General features: G+C 38.3%; 1 long non-coding RNA gene across 1 annotated transcript in view; it reads left to right on the top strand.

Moving 5' to 3' along the window:
* The window catches only part of LOC134299125 (uncharacterized), a 67,644-nt gene that overhangs the window by 31,816 nt on the left and 18,057 nt on the right, over positions 1 to 17,771 (top strand). Inside the window, exon 2 of the long non-coding RNA XR_010006269.1 lies at positions 7,859 to 7,922. This is a non-coding gene — a long non-coding RNA (uncharacterized LOC134299125). The remainder of the gene's footprint in view (positions 1 to 7,858; positions 7,923 to 17,771) is intronic.

Genomic DNA, 17,771 nt, shown 5'->3' with positions numbered 1-17,771 from the left:
ACTTCTGGAGGAGAAGGAGGGAAAGAAGGGGAAAGGGGCAAAGGGAAGCAGGGAAAGCCATGTGTAGAAGGCACACTTTTGCTAAATGTGCCTCCCTGTACGCAAAACATGGAGTGTGGAGTGAGGAATGGGTGGAAGGAAAAGAGGGAGGAAAGGGTGCCCTGCTTGCTGCTGCTCCAACTAACCTGGAGCCGACTACCTGCTCTCAGAGGGCCCTCTCCTTGTCGAGCTCCCTTTGCAGCCTCTCTGCCCGGGCTTCAGCAGCATCGGCTTGCTCCTGAAGGCTCCAGAACTTACAGCACACTGTCTCCAATTGAGGAGGCAAGGAAGGAGGGAAGGAAGGAAGGAAGGAAGGAAGGAAGGAAGGAAGGAAGGAAGGAAGGAAGGAAGGAAGGAAGGTGGAGGAGGGGGAAAAGGAGAAGTAGTTTCCCTTGGCTTCCCTTTCTCTCCAAAGCTTTGCAAAAAAACGCAGCTCCCAATCCGGATTATCCTCCTCCTCCTCCAGGAGGAGGAGGATTATATTTGTCCCCACTGCCATATAATCTGGGATAAGATCCTGGGATATAGGGACAGTGTAGAAGGGGTCTCAGGCTGGAACTACACTGCCCTATATCCCAGGATCTGATTCCAGATTATCTGATTTAAACTGGATTATATGAGTCCCCACTGCCGTATAATCTGGGATAAGAAGAAAAGTGATTGATCTGGACCAAGCTTGGCACAGGCCCAACATGGCCAACTGTGAATACTGGCAGGCTTTTTGGGTGATTGACCTTGGCATTAGAGAGTTATAGTTCACCCCTATTTGAGAATACTGAACCCAGCAAGTGATGGATCTGGACCAAGCTTTGCACACAGACCCAACATGGCCAGCTGTGAATCCTGGGAGAGTTTTGGGAGGGTTGACCCAAGACTTTTGCGAATTGTAGTTCACCCACATCCTTATACATTTTCTTATGGGAGCATTCATAAAAAACAAAAGACTGAGGTTTCCTCCTAAGACATAGTGTAACATCGGAAGAAACCCACTCCTGACTGCTTTCCCTCCTGGTTTAGAAGCAGACTAAGCCCCATCAGAAGAAAGTAGTGGGCCCGTTTTGAGACAGCATGGAGTAGTATAGTGGTTTGAGAGTTGGACTACGATTGTGGCTTGATTCCCCACTCAGCCATGGAAACCCACTGGGTGATCTTGGGCACGTCACACACTCTCAGCCCCAGAAAACCCAATGAAACAGGAAATAACACTTTGAAACCAGGAACAGATTCCCTTATTCAGAAACTGATGGCCATCTGTCAAGAGTGATTTGATGGTGTACTATGATTTCTGTTCCTGGGTGATAAATGTCATTTCCCAATTGGTTCTGTCATAGAAACATGGCAAAACTTGATTACACTGCCAAAACTTTGTCTTTGCACAAGGGACATGGTGCTATGATAGCACATTATGGTTTGCTGGAACACTGTCCACCAATTTCACTGCGTTTCAGCCACAAAAACAAATATTCCCAAGTAAAACAAGGACTTTCAAAGTAATGATAACCCAATGAAACAGGAAATAAGACTTTCAAGCCAGGAACAGATTTCTGCAATTATTTAAAAAATGTTTTTTTTATAAAAACTTTGAAAATTCGCCAAAAATCTGAGGATAATTCAAACGTTTTTAGATTTGGTGAGCTAACAGTGGTAAATGTATTTTACCACTGTAGAAAATTTCATTTGGATAGCTCAAAAAATGAGGGAGAGAGAAGCCCCTCAGTTTTCCCCATTGATAATGTTTTCCTTCATGAGGATGCGCACTCACCATTAACGAGGTACATACGAAAATTGGAACTTTCAGAAAGTTTTGAACTTTTTGCCTTCAAAATTCAAAAATGACTTTAGAAATGAAGCACCAGCGCCCCGTACTTTCGAAGCAATTTTTGAACCATTTTTTTCATGGATCGCACATGACTACTTCAGATGCTATTAAATGATAACCAAATGTAGTAGGCATTATCTGCCATTTGGACTGGGGATAATAGGAATTATAATCCAACAGCACTTGTGGTCCTGAGATTGGGAAAAGGTTAAAATAAATTTCAAAGTCAGACATCATATCCACAGCCTTCTATCTAAATTCAAGATGGATTATGCTGACTAAACAGAACAAACTGGAGTCTTCCAGATGTTATTGTATCACAACTCCCATCAGCTCTAGTTGTGATGTCTAATGATGATAAATATAGGAATTGCAGTCCAGCATATGGAAGACCAAATAAAATGACCTGGAGAGACAGATTCACCGTGTGGGCCTTCAGTTTGACATATGTGAACTGATGGGAACTTGGAAAAAGAAAGAAGAAAGGAGAGAGGGAGGGACAAGGGAGGGACAATGTAAAAACATAAAAGAGAAACACAGTGAAGGTTCAGTTCTTTTTGGTCTTACAATAATCCATTAACAGATATGAACACCTGCTCCCAGTCTGTTACAGCTTGTTTGTTACATTTTGAATGCCATTTGGTCCTAATAAAATACATTACTTCCCCAATTCTGTGACATCTGTTTTAGTTTGTCTCTGGATTGCTGCTGTTGCTTATCCCCTGCAAGGAGAAGTGCCAGTGGGGAAATTCAGATTGACAAGCAGTCACCTGGTCACTCTGCAAGCTGCATGTCTCATGACAATCTTCTGTGCAAGTGGGAAAAGCCTAACAGCTGCATGCTAAGCTTTGCTGTCTGTAACTAGGGTGTGCCAATTCTGGATGCACACTGCTGATGAAAACCAGAGTATGCATTCACACACAAGTACATATATCAATTTCTCAGCTACCATGACATGCACAATCTGATATTTCTCAAGCAGTCTCCCTTTCAGAAAAAATTACCAAAATACTGTTTTTTTTAAATCCCAGAAATAGCACTCCTGCCAGTTCTCCACTTTGAAAAAATAGGTCAGTAAAATATGTGTTGGCTGAAGTCCCTGTCACATTTGAAGAAAAAGGAAAGAGGAGATGTCTTCAAAGGAAGAAAATGTAGCATACTCAGCACCAACAGGATATAATGAGTGCTGGTCACTGGGAAACTGTTTCTATCTGTCTGGAACTGGGAAATTCAGAAATGAAGGCATTCTCTCTTCTATTGGCTTCTCTTCTACAATGCAATGCCACTCTTCATTCAATGAATGCATAAAAATAGCAGATAGCATTCAGGTGGACTCAAAATGTAGGCTGGTCACTGAGACCAATCTGAAATGAAAATGGGAAAATCTTTTATTGCTGTTATCCTGTATCGAATCTAGAATTTATGGAAGAAAGGACTCCCCCTGTGTACACCAGAGGTTTGTGAAACAACTGAAATCCAAGTAGTAATTCGTTTCAGAGATTTGGGCTGCCCCTGTTTCTCTTCGTAAAGATTCGGATGGGGTGCCATTTTAATTTGTAGTCCGAATCTTTGAAACTTCGTAATTGCTTTGTTAAAATTTGTTCCATTAGCAGCAATGGGGAAAAATCACGAGGCTTGTTTCTTTGTCATTTTTATAGCTGTCAGGATGAAACTTGGTACACTTGTAGGTAACATTTATGACTTTAAGGCTGCCAAGTTTCAGAACATTTTGGTCATCAACTGATTTTTAGGAAATTTTTACATTTAAGCACATGTGATTATGATTAATCTAAATTATTCAATGATACTTATAAGCAATAAACAAACAAGTAATACATTTTAAAATGCTGATCCTGTCAGAGGAAGCAGGCAGTTAAGTAGGAGCCTTGCAGTTCTGACTTGCTGGGTATAGGGGCAGAGGCATGTCAGAGTTGAAAGGTAGTTGGTACTTGTCAGAGTTGAGAGGTAGTTTAGGGTGTCCTGAGAGTGTCAGTATTTTTTACTAAATGTAAAAACTTCTTATTATCTTAACTTTGAACACAATTTAATGGAAGAAAACAAAAATTAAATACATTTACTTTTAAATTTAGATAGCTGAATACATTTATCTATAATAATAGTTTTTACAATTTCTGTCCAAAATATACTTCCCAAAACACTGGAAACCATTCAATATATATTATGTATGAACTGATCCTGATCTTATTAATCCTGATATTTCTTGGCCAGATGAGCTTTGTATTTTCCCTTATCTCTGGCTGCTCCATGTCCCCCCCACTCCATGTCTCTGTCACTTTCTCCCTTCCCACTTCAAAATTCTTCTTAACCTTTCTTTCTGCTGTGTCTATGACTTTATTGCTGTCCTCTTGTGTTCTGTGATCTCTTTGACTTCATAGGGTCTTATTTTATTATTTCTTTGCATGGCTTTCCATCCAGACACTTTCTGCATTTTTCTTTTCTGTTCCACCCACCCTTCTCTTAACTTGTATCACTTGCTTCATGCATACTCTACCATGCACTTCATTTTCTCCATAAATAGGCCTTCCATTCTCAGGTATACTTCTGTATCAGAAGATCTTATGCTACAGGTGTGTTTTCCTACTTCCTTTTCCTTCCTGTATTATGTTAGTAGTTACACTCTGGGCTGCTACATGATGTAAAGTGGTGTCCAAGCAAGTGTTTGGGACCTCAATTCCCAAAAGCCTTAGCCAGCTTGTCTAATGATCAGGAATTCTCAGAGTTGAGGTCCAAAATACCTGAGGACCACAAATTGGATACCACTGTTTTACCACAAGCATAAAGAACACTGGAAAAGGTAACAGAGAATAATTGGATCTATGACAATCCTCTATTGTTTCCCACCAGAATGTTCAAAATGAAAATATAAATAAGCCCATGTTGTTTTTCTTAAAATTGCATTGGATTTTGTCAGAAAAAAGTACCTGGCTATTTCAAAGAAATTAATACAATTAATATTAATAGATTAATTTTGATCTGTGAATGGAATTGTGGACTTGTTATCTTTATCTCACTCTCATAATAGTAGAATGTGGAGTCATCAATGAAGCTGAATGGCTGGAATCTGAGGACAGCCAACTACATGTATTGTTGAACTATGGCATTCTCTTCCATAATATACCTCTGAATGACAATGGCAAGAAAACAATTTCAAGAGGTGTATCTGGTTTGCCACAGATATGATCTACTTAAGAACATTTATTTTGACAACAGTAGCTTATATCCAAGGACATGAGTGTCATATTTTCCAATGATAGTACATTCAATTGTTTGTGTGTGTGTGTTCCTTCAAATACTCTGTTGACTTATAGTGAATTTGTGAATTTCATAGGTTTTTCTTACGATATTTGCCGGTGTTTGTTTCACTTTTGCAGCTCTAATGTTAGAAAAGCAATTCTTTTGAAAGAATGTTGCAAAATAAATTCAGAGGCTTTAAAGTGGGTACAAAATTGTTATGTCATTAAAAATAGTTGGAAGGCACAGCCTATGTGCTGGAGTTGCTCTGAGTTTACAGTTCATGTTTATATTTCAAGTATCCCTCACTTGTTTCTAGTTTTACTGGGCACAAGTTTTGCAGCTGTGACCTGCAACAACTGTCATTTTTCATCTATTGCTTTGATATTGTCATAGGGATTTATTGGAAAGACAGCATTTGTGTCTCTTATATCTGTCACATTTAGCAGTACAATGCCTCCTATTGATTTGCAGGAGCAAAAGTACTCACTTTGTCTAGACATGACATTTACTATTATCTCTTTGCAAAACATGGTGATCTAAGGGCAGTGGAATGTGGACTCCACTATTGATTAGAACAACCCAAATTTATTAAGAATGCTACTGACATTTCTGGTGATCTGTGGCATTCTTTCTTTGGCTTCAAACAGCACAGTCATTTATTTTGCAAGTCTTATTTAACTATTCCAGACCTTAAGAGCATAGCTTGCTTTTTGTTTATTATGTGTGGCTGGTAGCTATTATAGTCTCAATCTTATAAAATGCTTATTTGGTAAACTTTGAGAGTGAACAAATCTTGGGCAAATAAAATCTTATTGATGATTTACACTGATTAGGGAAGGCTGGCATTGTAAGTATATTACTACACTGCTGTGTTGTCATCAGTAATAACAGTTGAAATACTGAGAACATAATGGGACTTGTTTGAGAAGAACTACTCTATCCTCAAAACAGTGATATTCCTGTGAAATATGAAATATGGGGAAAGAATTTGTATGGTGCAAACTAAACTAATTCACAGTTGCTGAATTAATAGGTTTACTGTCAATTAATGTTATAGTTTGTGCTGCAGTTTTGTCCCCAAAATTTCTGGAATCCTATTGGGATCTTGTTTCTTTATAAATGAAGTTACATCTTGGGGATAAGTGTTGCACAGTTGAGAAATGATTGTATCCAGTAGAAGGCTTCTGGTATGTTATGATGTAGTAGAGCTGACAAAATGGCCAATGCACATTGGTGCATGATGTGCATTAATGCTCAGTAAGCATTGACGCACAATGCACATCAGTCCATAAAGTACACTGATATGCATTGCACCCTTATATGCATTGTGTAGCAATACGTGTTGCGTGTTATGCATATTGGGCAATGTTTCTTGGGCCCCTTCTACACTGACTTATCTCCCAGGACTTGATCCCAGATTGTCTGCTTATCCCATGTTATATGGTAGTGGAGACTCATATAATCAAGTTCAAAGCAGATAATCTGGGATCAGATCCTGGGATATGGGGCTGTGTATATAGCTCAATATATGCAAAATTACATAATGTAACAGATCATGTAGGATTCTGGTGCATGTATGTTAGGAAAATAGTTAGTAAAAAGCACAATAGGAAAATTGCAAAGAAAATATGCTTGAGATCAGAATAAAATGTTGGTATAAAATTTCAAAAATTATAGGAAGTGAAAATGACCCACTTATCAAATATCAAGATCTTGTAAAAAGGTTGTAAGACAGTTATGCTCATTCTCTATCTTAAGTGATGCACTGTAGGAATTTATCCGCTTTGGAAAATTTGTGGCCTGTAAGTTAACTCCCTGGGCTTGTTCTATGTTGGGCTTCTCTGTTGATACATTGAGTATATTCCCTAAAATATCCATGGACTTCAAGTAAAATGCTGTTCTCAACGGAACCTTCTATTATAATTTGATTACAGCTTACATTACTGTGCCATTTACGCTAGACCTTGCATACATTACTCTATTGATTACAAGCAATGTTCACAAAACATACAATGTACAAACAGATGGTGGGCTTTCCTCTAATGTTAGATCCAGTATGTAATTGGTTTCATGTCTCTGCAAAGTTATCTTTTGCAATTTTTCTTTTTCTAACAGAGCCTTTAACGTCAATATTTCAATGAGAAAGGTCCATCAAAACCTTTCTATCCAGTGTCAGAGAGAGAGAGAGAGCTCTTTTGAGATCTTCTAAAATCTATTTCTATTTCTTTTGCTGTTGCTTAGCAGCTCACATCAAAATTAGAAATGAGTTGAAATCTTTCTGTGGCAATTCTTCATTTCGACTGATAATTTCATCTATCATAAAGTTCATCTTAGAACTTTATCTTAAATTTCCAACTCTTTTAGGGCAAAAGACCCACATTTGTTCAGGGTTGGCTAGAACCCACATTGCTTCCAACAGTAGTGTGAATTCTCATTATTAATTTTGTGTAGTTGAACAGGTTTTAAGTGCCATCTCCGACCTGTTTTGATCATCAGTCCCTTGGAGAAAGTGGATATTGATTTCTATGGTAGAACAATTTCACCTCTAGCCTGAAATAGACATTATTTCACATGGGATTTCAAAATTAACTTTGCTCTTTTCATGTACTGGATGATGCTTTTGTAAATGTTAGAAACTAGGCCTCTGGATTTACAAAAACAAATATTTAAATAAAAGGCTTAGGACACATTTCAAACTTTTATGGACTCTGATGTTCTGCTGCACCTGTATTATCTTCCTTGCAGATTTTTCACTTCCCCGTGTAGCTGTACTTTAGCCATTCTCTGAGACCTATAAATCAGCTTCTAGGTAAGTATAGATTGTTGCCTCAAAAAATCATAAATAAATAATATATTAGAAAAATGCTGGATTTGATTTTCAGAAAGTGACATTCCATCAAATGTTTGACACAATGGAAACAGCATAGGCCATTCTGCTGCCTTATGCAGAAGATTTATTTATTTTCTGATGACAGTTTAAAATTTCTCCATTTTCAAAGTAAAATGCTAAAGTACTTATGCCCTCTCCACTGGAGTTGGTTAAGAACAACCTGTCTTTGAAATGATTTCTAATAAAATCCTGATGCAGTATTAGAGCAAAATGGATTTACTGCCAAAGTTTGATTTGCAAGCTGAATAATTCTTCATGAAAGGAAAAACTGTTCAGTTTTGTTAAATAAGAATAAAGTGATTTCATGTATAATGATATATTCTTGGAGAGAGTAATATAAGGAAAAATACATTTTTAAAAAGTGAAAGAAAAAAATAACTTTCAACATATTAAACGTCTCCCATTATTTCATATTCTGTGTGTAAAGCTGTAGGGTAAAATAAGGTCCCTAATGTAAAAGATAGTATAATGTTATATTTAAAGGTAATATAAAGAGCTTGGTATTTCCACCGTGAAAAGTTCTTTATGTTTCTGTTGAGAAACAATGCAAAGAGCCTCTTAATTTTTTTCTATATTGCTTGAAGTAATGTAGGCTGTGAAGTGATTAAGGATGAAAATATCTCCTTTTTTTTATTCTGCATGCAAGAATGAAAAAAATTCTGCATATTCTTCATATTGCCTGAATGAGCTCCACGTTTCAAGTAGCTGTCCGTGGTTCTGAACTCTATCTTCCCTTAAAGCTCTGCTACAACCTCATCAGTTGGGCTAAAATCTGGCAGCACATGCTGGTTCATTGTCATTTTTGCCATGAAGCCCACTGGCTCCCATCCCATGATGTACATCTGCTTCCAGTGGGGCTCCATGGAAAAACCAAAGCAGAACTGGCATACGCTGCAGTGGCAACATGGGAGGCTTCCCATATTGCATAGAGATGAATGGGGGGAAGCTGGGCGGCAGACACTTTCCCTCATGGAATAAGGTAAGGGAGAAGCCAGGTGATGCAGGGCATGAGACAATGGGTTCCCAACATCTCACTTATAGGCACTGCTGGATTCGCCACAATCCATGGTGATTCCAGTGGCAAATGTGATGAGGTCCTAGTAGTGACTTAAAGCTATCATCCACCCTGAGTCAGTGATTGAAGAAACTGTGGACTATATAGTTGAAAAAAAATTAGGAGAGTCACCACTACCATGGGTCAAATTCGGTTAAAATATGGACATTTTCTTTCCCACTTCGCAATAAAGAACTCATGGCTACAGATACATGCAGAAAGGAGTTATAAGCATAAGTTGACAATCATGCCATGATATAGAAGCACCTTGTACCTAATGCATGTGTAATGTTATAGCCAGTTGGTAGTTACAATTTGGGCCAAAGAACCTAAAACATCTAGAACTGCTTTCATAAATGGTCATGCACCTGGAGTGATGGGAATCGTAGTCTGACAGATCTGAGAGGCGCCATATTAGGGCAGGCTGTGCTAGAAGCTACTTTGCTAAATCCACACTGGATTTGAAATGAACCTCCAAGTAAATGATTAAATTTCTGCTTCTGAAGTAGAGCAAGCATTCCAACTAGGTCAGTATTGTGGAGAGAATAAGAATCCCAGAATATCACCAAAGAAGTTGACACTGAGTTCACAGCCAGTTTTTCAGGAGGAAAAAGCTACAGAGGCTTGTATTTTTCTGTTAAAGAAATCTTTTTCCCCATGACATTTTCTCAAGGGAAATATAGAAAAATCATTTAAACTTTCTTAATAATAGAAGGAAGGTGGGGGGGGGGGGGGAAGAAAAGTATGCCCAAAAGATGAATGTCCCATATAGTTTCTATGGACTTTTGTGGCAATCAGTTGGGTGAACTCCCCAATTTGAAACAATCTCAGCAATCACTCCAAAGCTTCTAATGTATGTATTGTTGCCGTTGAGACAGAACAAGTGCAATGATGATCTCTAATAAAAATGAACAAAATAATGATATATGAAAAAAATGCCATATAAGCCAAACTATAATAGCTTCCAGGAAATCCTTGGTTCTCCTTTCCTTTCAGATTTAATATTGGCTTCATTTTTTCCCATTTGTTCAGCCATGAAAACCTATTGAGTGACCTTGGGTAAGTCACATTCTCTCAGCATCAGAGGAAGGCAAAGGCAATATTCCCTCTAAACAAATCTCGCCCAGAAAAATTGAAATAGGGTTGCTCTAAGGCAGAAGTGTCTTAAAGGCACACAACAACTACAAAACAACAACCATTGAGCAGAGTCTGGTATTCACACTTAATGTAGAAAAAAGGCAGTTAACTTCATTGTTAAATTGCTGGTGCTATATATTTTTGTAAAAATACCAAATAAGTTCACATCTTGTCTTCTCTCTCTCTCTCTCTCTCTATCTCTCTCTCTCTCTCTCTCTCTCTCTCTCTCTCTATATATATATATATATATATATATATATATATATATATATATATATCAGTGGTTCTCAACCTGAGGTCCCCAGATGTTTTTGCCTTACAACTCCCAGAAATCCCAGCCTGGTTACCAGCTGTAAGTATTTCTGGGAGTTGAAGGCCAGAACTAGCGGTGCCCAGCCACGTGTTGCTGTGGTTTATGGGAATCATTTGTTGACCAGGTGGAATAACAGTGAATAGCCTTGTGTGTTTGGTGTGGAAATACTCTTGATTTGGAATTGTGTTTGGAATTTTTTCATTTTTGGAGCAAGTTCCGACATACCTACTTGTTGCCCCCCCCCCCCCCCAATATTAAGCATTTGAATCAAAAGGAGTTTTAGATTCTTAAGCCTCAGATGTGTTCAGATGTATCTGTGACAGAGCCAAAATTCACAGGAAAACCAAGCCCTACTGAGAAGTGAAGGCAAACCTGTTGGCATGCCTCTCCGGCCAATCAGGGCTGACGGAGGAGAGAGAGTGAGGGGGAGGGGGAGAGCGCTAAAATGTTGTTTTTAAAAACTTTGAAAATTCCCAAAAAAATCCATGGATGAGTGAAACTTTATGACATTTGATAGGCAAAGAGTGGATAATGTGTTCTACCACTGTAGCAACTTTCATCCCAATAGCTTTAAAAATGAGGGAGATAGCCATATTGAATGCATTGGGCTGCAGCAGCAAGCCATGGAATCTGCAAAGAGGGCTAAAGTAAGTAAATAATATTATAAATCTGTCTTAAATTGTGGTTATTTCATTTGGTTGTGTGTCAATAGGAGAAGCATATTAACTGGACATCAGGAGAGTTTGGATTGTGCCTTTCTGCCTGGAAGAAGGAGTTCAATCTAAATCAGGCATGGGCAAAATTCGGCCCTCCAGGTGTTTCGGATTTCAACTCCCACAATTCCTAACAACCGGTAGGCTGTTAGGAATTGTGGGAGTTGAAGTCCAAAACACCTGGAGAGCTGAAATTTGCCCATGCCTGATCTAAATGTTACTTGATGGTGTCTATGATTTTGTTACTGGGTTATAAATATCATTTCCTAATTGGTTCTGTCATAAAAACATGGCAAATGTTTATTACACTGGTAAAAATTTGTCTTTGCTCAAGGGACATCATCCTATAGCAGTATATTTTGCTTTGTTGAGTCTCCACCAATTTAACACAGTTTCTGCCACAAAAACAAGGTTTCTAGAATAGGACAACTACTTTTAAAGTAATGACCACACAGTGAAACAGGAAATAACCTATTCAAACCAGGAACAGGTTTTCTTTATTATTAAAAAGTGTTTTTATAAAAACTTTGAAAATTCAAAAATTGGTGGATAAGCCAAACATTCTGAAATTTGGTGAGCTGGTACAGTGGTAAATGTGTTCTACTACTGTAGTAAGTTTCATTAGGATAGCTCAAAAACTGAGGGAGACAGCAGCCTCTCAGGTTTCCTCATTGACAGTAATGTTTTCCTTAATGTGCATGTGTGACCACTATTCATACCACCCTTCAAGATCCAGAAGTTTTGCAAAGTTTAAAAAATTTTAATCCCCAAAATTTGGGAAGAACTTTAGAAATTAAGCGCCAGCTCCCCCTACTTTTGAACACAGTTTAGAAACATTTTTTTATCACCCATGCTTAATGTGCGCACCAGAACCTAGCTATGCATCATATTTTTGTGTTCTTTCTAAATCTATTTACTAAGTCCATGTAGAGTAGATCCAATGAATCAATAGCAGACTGACAAGTCGGCATCCCATTGGTTTAGTGGGTCTACTCTAGCTGAAATAGCGAGTAGCTACTTTGAAATGAGTATTTAAATATTGATAGTTGTGAAGACTGTTTTGTTAAAAAAAGTATTGCAGAAAGAAGGAACAGATTTCATAGTCAACATATGCAGAGATGACCTAGAAACAGATTAAGTCATTTGTTCATTCCTAATAGAGATGATAATAGCTTAGAGTGCAAAAGTTTAAAATGATATACATATATAGTCTTTAGCCTAATCCAGTCAACAATGGTGGTGCCTCACCATACTATACCTCTCATGATCTCATAGCATTGAGCTGTGGCAGTTCAAGTGGTGCCAAACTGCATTAATTCAAATGTATAGATATATTTGTGTATGTATATAAATGGTCTACTGAACTCACATTAAAGACAGAGCACATAAGCAATAAGGTAATGACCTCCTTTAACTTTGTGTCCTTGGGGATGAATTAGCTAGACAGCAGTATCCTTTTTCAATTTCTTTTTTTCAAGGAAAGGAGAAGTTGCATCTACTGAGTAAAACTGTAGCATTGTTTGCTCTAAAAACTGATTTTGTGCAATGAAGCAAAAATTATATTTCCAGCACAGTGGGAACTGATTTGAGTGCATCCACAGAAACTACTGAAATGACACTCAAATGCTATTTTGCAGCTATTGGGAGTTTACTGCAAGCCTCCATGACAAATTTGGTAATTGAATTGTAAGTACGCTGCATAGTGTGCCTTCTCTGGCCATTGTGGATAATGTGGAAGGGTCATAGCTTGTAGGCGTAACACAGGCTTTGCATGCAAAAGGTACCAGTTTCAAAACTTGGCATTACTAGATTTGGTTGGACTTCATATAGAAGATCTCTATCTGTAATTTCAATGAGCCACAGCCAACCCAATGGTATATCCAGCCTGGCACCTTCCAGAGTTACTTTTGGATTGTAGCTCATATTCTCCATTATGACTGAGGTAATGGGGGCTGTAGACTGGCAAATATGAAGGATACCAAGCTGGGAAGGCTGGGATAGACACAAGCTAACTAGATGGACCAATGGTCAGAGGCAGCTTCTCATTAATCTAAAGTAAACTAGCAAAGCATCTAAAATGAACCATAGGGTAGGTAGGGCTTTCAACATTGTGATGGCTGCATTATTTCAATAGCTTGTCCTGCACTAAAAATACTGAAATCATCCTATTAAAATTCACATAAAAGGATGAGGTCTTGATACTATTCCGTTCCACTGAAAAGCTCCTTCATCTTTTGCTTACCCTTTTGCTTCATAGGCAAGCATCCACCACGCTAAGAAACTGGATGACTCATGCATAACTATTTCCTTGCATCTTTCATCAAAGTAAATTGCATTGAGTACGGAAGAACAACCTGTTTCAGTAGACAAATTGTTTTTTAAACAAAATTATACTTTACACTGAAACTGGAAAGGTTTCTCTTAATTTGTTTTATTTTTTAAAAGCTATAAGGATGAAAACTACTGGTCACACCCTTTACCCTAAGAAAAGCCAGACAATTTCTAAAGGCTATTTTCTTTTAATACCATTCAACAGCTAAAACATAGCAATTACCTCCAAATGCAACTGTCACTGAGTGGAGAAAATGGGGAGAACAGTCTTGAAAACCTATTATTTCCTCAGCAACACTGAAATATCTTTCTGTTCCTATTCTTTAAACATTACTTTCCATTTTTCCTCTTTAATGTCATGTGTGACTTCCTAATAACTTTTAATAGTAGGCACATACTCATATGTGCATAAGGTAAAGGAGAAACCTTTCAGAATGCAGAATAACTGCATTGAACTGGATTATATAGTATGCAGACTCATATATTACAGTTCCATGGATCTAATCTGCATTTTGAAATTGTATTATATGGCAGTATCAATCCAGCCATACTGACAACATGGAAGAGGCATATGAGTTCAGCTATTTCCTTTGAAAATATGTTCATACCACCCTTCAATATGAATCTTACCAAGGTTTTTTGTGGTAAAGGTAAAGGTAAACGTTTTCCCCTGACATTAGGTCTAGTTGTGTTTGACTCGGGGGGTTGGTGATTATCCCCATTTCTAAGCTGAAGACTTGGTATTGTCCATAGATGCCTCCAAAATCATGTGGCCGGCATGACCATATGGAGTGCCATTACCTTCCCACTGAAGCGGTACCTATTGATCTACTCACATTTGCATGTTTTAGAACTGTTAGGTTGGCAGAAGCTAGGGCTAACAGTTGGAGCTCACACTGCTTCCTGGATTTGAACCATCGACTTTTCGGTCAGCAAGTTCAGCAGCTCAATGGTTTAATCCACTGCACCACCGGGGGTTTGGCCTACAACTCCCAGAAATCCCAGCCAGGTTACCAACTGTTAGTATTTCTGGGAGCTGAAGGCCAGAAACATCTGGGAACCCCAGGTTGAGAACTACTGCTATATAGAACTAGTTGTGCCCAGCCACATGTTGCTGTGGCTTATGGGAATCATTTGTTGACCAGGTGGAATAGCATTGAATAGCCTTGCAGCCTCAAAGCCTGGCTGTTTTCTTCTTATGCAAATCCTAGTTTGGTGAGCTGGAATACAATGGAATAGGCCAGGAATAGTCTCATGGCTTCAAAACCTGGGGGTTTTCTATCTAGAGGAAATCTTGGCTGGCCAGGTTGAACAGCACTGAATAGCCTTGCTGCTTGCAAGCCTGGCCACTTTCTACCTTGTGAAATTTTTGGTTGGCCAGGTTGAATAGCAATTAATAGTCTCAGTGCAACACGTATGAATGCTGCAATTAGCCACCTTGATTAACATTTAATGGCCTTGCAGCTTCAAAGCCTGGCTGCTTCCTGCCTGGGGGAATCCTTTGTTGGGAGGTGTTGGCTGGCCCTGGTTGTTTCTTTTCTGGAATTTCCCTGTTTTCAGAGTGTTGCTCTTTATTTACTGTCCTGATTTTTTGATATTATATTGTTCTGTATTATTATACCACAGTAATTATTATATATTATATTTAAAATCTTATATTATCTGCTTAGAACTGGATTATATGAGGCCCCTTCTAAACAGCTGTATAAAATCCACACTGAACTGGATTATATGGACTCAAGTTAATCCAGTTCAAAGCAGATACTGTGGGTTACCTGCCTTGGCATTCTGGGTTATATAGGTGTGTGGAAGGGCCTTGAGTCTACACTGCCATATAATCCAGTTCAAATCAGAAAATCTGTATTTTATAGGCAGTGTGGAAGAGGCCTGATTGAAGAAGCCCTGAGCTCCATTGTTGCTGAGTGGGTTGCTAGGAGACGAAGTGGGCAGGGCATACCCTTCTAACTGGCATGGGGGGGGGGGGAGACAGCTTTTCCTGGTCCTCTAATTTGGACTTTATTTTTCTAGTTCCTTTTGTTTGGAAGACATATTTTGGATGACTATGTCTTTTGTAGTCAAATTTGGTGTGATTTGGTTCAGTGGTTTTGTTGTTTACTCCATAATAAAATGTACATTCCTTTTTTATATACAGATATATGATGTTCTACATATAGCAAAATGCAGGTGATGTAGAAATGTATTTTATATACCAAGCCACAGGTAATAAAGCTGTTTTTGAAGGTCTCAGCCTTTGAAACCACCCCATTTGAGAAGCCTTCACTTTCTCAAGAACAAATGAACACAAAATACCTAGCTATTTGTATAGCCAGAAGAGGTGTGGTGAGGAACACTTTTGGAAAATGTTTTTTAAATAATTTGATCCTAGTAAACTCCATCCCAGAGAAGCTGTAGGAAAATATATTTCCCTTGGACAAGTGTACTGAAATTATCCCCTCTCCATTTCTTTGTACAAAAATAGAGCTGAGAATCCATGTCAATATTTGTGCACAGCTCTAGGTTGTATTTAATGCCTTGCTGTTTTGTACTGATGCTATTTCCCCTTTATTAAAGGGTCAAGAATAGGTGGCACAGAAATAATAGAAACCTTAGCTCCTAACCAGGGAGCCTGAGACTACATACCTGGGGCAAATTTATAAGCGCTCTCATCACAATGAAGACATGATAAGAAATAACATACTGGCAGCCTCGTAACCACAAAATGTTAAGAATCATGATGATATTAGGTATGACATGTTTTTCTGCCTATTATTTGAAATAACACCACAGCCATTTGACTAAGATGATCTTGACATTTTGGGTACTTTTAGAACATTCTAATCAGTTAAAAAGCAGGGATGATCTCAGGTTTGTTAATGTTGTTTGAGCAGATGGGAAGGCAGACGGTGTATACAATCATGTGGCAGAGGAGAGCAAGAGAAGCAGCTTGCTTCAATGCACTGCTGCTTGTAGGTGAGGGAAGAAGGTTTGTTTTTTCTTTAATGTGATAGGGACCTGGATCAAGTAGAACCAACCCCAAGGCTGATGATAATGAAATCAGCTGCAGTTCTGTAGACTTTCAGAAAGATCAGCTCCAAACAAAGAAATGTCATCATCTCAACAGAATGAGCTAGAATGATCTTTACTTCTGTTTTGAGATGGTTTAATGCATTTGGGGCGGGGGAGAGATATTGAAGGATTCCATGCCTAGATGAAGAAAATTGAGCTTAAAAGAAGGGACATGAATAGTAGTAGTTAAGGGATTGTACAATAAAATAGGACAGAGTAGCATTTCATTTCATGAAATAGTGAATATACTAGCAGTTGGTGCAACTGTGAACAGAGGTGATAAAGAAGATAATGAGGCTGGGGCAAAATCCTGTCTGAAGGCAGGAATGGAATAGGTGGAAAATACAGCTTTGGAAGCTGGAAAACATTCAATCACTGAGCTGAGAAGGAATAGGATCTTGAACTTCAGAAGGCTATGGGAGTTGCAAAGAAATTTAAAAATGCACCAGGTGTGGTGTATTTCATAACTGAAATTCTGTTGTAAAACTTATCTGATCTCTTCCCTTCAATGATGGTGTTGGCTCTTAATTCTAGAGAGAAGGCCATCATCATTGAGAAACTGAGATAGTATATTATCTTCCTCTTTCATGGTCGGAGTCTAAAAATAAGCATAGCGACAAGTTAGGTTTTGTCTATGAAACACAAGACCTCGATCACAGGATCCCTTCCCAGCAATACCTTATCTACCTACCTACCTAGTATCTACCTTCTTTGCAGTTTTTCTGGCTTGTGTGTGTACTCCTGCATCAGCAGCCTATCTCCCTTAAGATATAGATATAACAAAAAGCCCTTTCTTACTTGTTAGCTCAGTTCTATTACACTTTGTTGAAACATCAAAAATTTCCTAAAAATCAATGTATGGCCAAAACGTTCTGAAACTTGGCAGGCTTGCAGATGTAAATGTGGCCTACAATTGTAGCAAGTTAGGTACCAATAGTTGAAAAAAATGACTGATAAATGGGTGCCAATGGACCAAATTTTCTTGGAACAAAACTGGATCTCTGTATTTTGAATTACAGATTGACCCCTCCCCTCAAAATAAAATCTCCCAATTTTTCCAAAAAACTCTGCAATAGGAAGTAAACAGTCTTTGAAAGTGAATTTCTCTGTAATGGGTAGAAACATATATCATATATTTGGAAAATTAGTGTGTG

Source organism: Anolis carolinensis, chromosome 5 (assembly GCF_035594765.1).
Source record: "Anolis carolinensis isolate JA03-04 chromosome 5, rAnoCar3.1.pri, whole genome shotgun sequence".
Taxonomy (NCBI): Eukaryota; Metazoa; Chordata; class Lepidosauria; order Squamata; family Dactyloidae; genus Anolis; species Anolis carolinensis.
The sequence above is the reverse complement of the archived record's forward strand: the minus strand, read 5'-3'. Positions and strand labels throughout refer to the sequence as shown.